This window comes from Miscanthus floridulus, unplaced genomic scaffold (genome assembly GCF_019320115.1).
Source record: "Miscanthus floridulus cultivar M001 unplaced genomic scaffold, ASM1932011v1 fs_848_4_5, whole genome shotgun sequence".
In the NCBI taxonomy this organism is placed as follows: Eukaryota; Viridiplantae; Streptophyta; class Magnoliopsida; order Poales; family Poaceae; genus Miscanthus; species Miscanthus floridulus.
This window is the reverse complement of record NW_027097348.1, coordinates 66,726-68,644: the sequence shown is the minus strand read 5'-3', so window position 1 is coordinate 68,644 and position 1,919 is coordinate 66,726. Positions and strand designations below refer to the sequence as shown.

The 1,919-nt window shown below is 39.7% G+C and overlaps 1 long non-coding RNA gene across 1 annotated transcript; it reads left to right on the top strand.

The window, feature by feature from the left end:
• Positions 1-468, top strand: LOC136533306 (uncharacterized). The gene is made up of 3 exons (XR_010778439.1): positions 1-120; positions 228-346; positions 420-468. It is a non-coding gene; the product is annotated as an uncharacterized lncRNA (long non-coding RNA).
• The last annotated feature ends 1,451 nt before the right edge of the window (positions 469-1,919 follow it).

Genomic DNA, 1,919 nt, shown 5'->3' with positions numbered 1-1,919 from the left:
TGGTGAGTGATGATGAGGACCAAAACAAGATAAGCAAGCAAGCAGATGACTATGAGAGGTCTGAAGGCCAATCCTTCTCAAAGCCAGGAGCAATAAGAGACAGAGATAGAAAAAATCCTAGTAAGTTCTCCAATCTGAAATTTTGTATAATTATTTCCTTACCTTTTCTGAAAGATATCAGCAATGAACTAATAATGGATTTCTATACTTTGGAATGGAATTTGCAGTTCTTTGGTGGGGTGCATATGGTGGCCTGACATATGAACTTCAATGTTTAGCAAAAAGGATTGTTAGCCTTTGTTGTTCTGCATCTGGATGCGAGCGTAATTGGAGTGAATTTTCTACTGTAAGTGCTATGCTACAGCTATTGTTGTGCTAAGTAATGAGTATGGTATCTAATTCTGCAATCTTTTGTGTAGATCCATACAAAAAAGAGAAACCGGTTAGAGCACAAAAGGTTAAATAAGTGGTATATGTCAGCTACAACCGCAAGATGGAAAACAGATTTAAAAACATTAGAGAGCTGGGGTTCCAAAGGAAAGCGATAAATCCACTCTTGCTTGATGAATTTCATTGGGAAAATGAATGGGTCAATGACAATTGTGAACCAGTTCATGAAGGTGCTGCCAATGCTATTACTTGGGCTAATGTGGATGATGCTATTGGTGCAACTCAGGGTCTAGAGGGCCGTAACTTGCCTAGGGCTGCTGCTGCTCGTACTGCTATTCCTGCCCCTGTGAGGCGTACTTATGCTAGGAAGCGTCCAAGGAACACAGTGGCTCAAGATCTTGATGAAATAGATGATGAAGAACAAGATCAGCAAGTAGAATCTGATTCAGCAACACCTATGGATGGAGGATGAAGAATCTGCACCACCACCAACAGCAACTGCAGATGGACATGGAGGCTTCCATTTCAATGATGATTTGCTTTATTAGATGGCTACTAGTTGCCTACTTTGTTGGACTATTGTGTGTTGATGTTTGCGACTTTGTGTTGAACACTTTTGCTTATCTGTACTAAACTAATTTACTTATCTATACTAAACTAATTTGGTTATGTAATATGCTGCCCGTGTGGCTGCCATGGTCTGCCAAATGCTAGATATTTGCTACTGCAGCAGTGCTGCTATTGATATGTGTCAATAACTCAAGATCAAGACTACATTAGTGTTGCTAATTATGGTGTTCTTTGGTATTGCAGGCTTCCAGCAACAAGTCAGCAAAGGAATGGAGTTTGGGACAGTTGGACAGTGAAGGAAAAGGCAAGAAAACAACTCCCACAAGTAAGTCACTTGCTAAACACTAATGTAGTCTTGATGCTTGCTATATTGTGTACACTATATAGTACATATAGGTATATATATATAGTATGTATATGTCCTGATGCATAGGACGATTATATGGACGACTAGGGTCGACTAGGCTCGACTAATCGGCCTGGTCGACGACTAATCACGATTAGTCGCCTGGTCGGTCCTATAGCGACTAGGTTCGACTAGACGACCTGAAAACATTGATCCAGTTTTACTTTTGGTTTCCTTAGCAATATTTTTGTTTCAGTACAAGGCACATGAAACAAGTGCATAGCTTACACTTGGAAACAAGTGCATAGCTTAATTATTTAGACACAATTTACCTATTTTTAATACCTTTTCTTGGCACTGCATGTCATTTTTTAATAAATACTCTACTGTTTGGCAGTTTTTGGTATATCACCTGTCCTTGGCAGTGTGGCTCATGTAGTGACTGTTACTACGATATTAGCAGGGCATGTTAGTATGATAGTATCTAGTCCATGTGACTTTTTTTTTCCAATTGTACAGTATTGTGCAGTTTTGCTGGATACCCAAGGGCTTACTAGTATTCCAAGCAGCATCTATTGGTCCCACACCTGAACTGATATAAATATTCAGACAC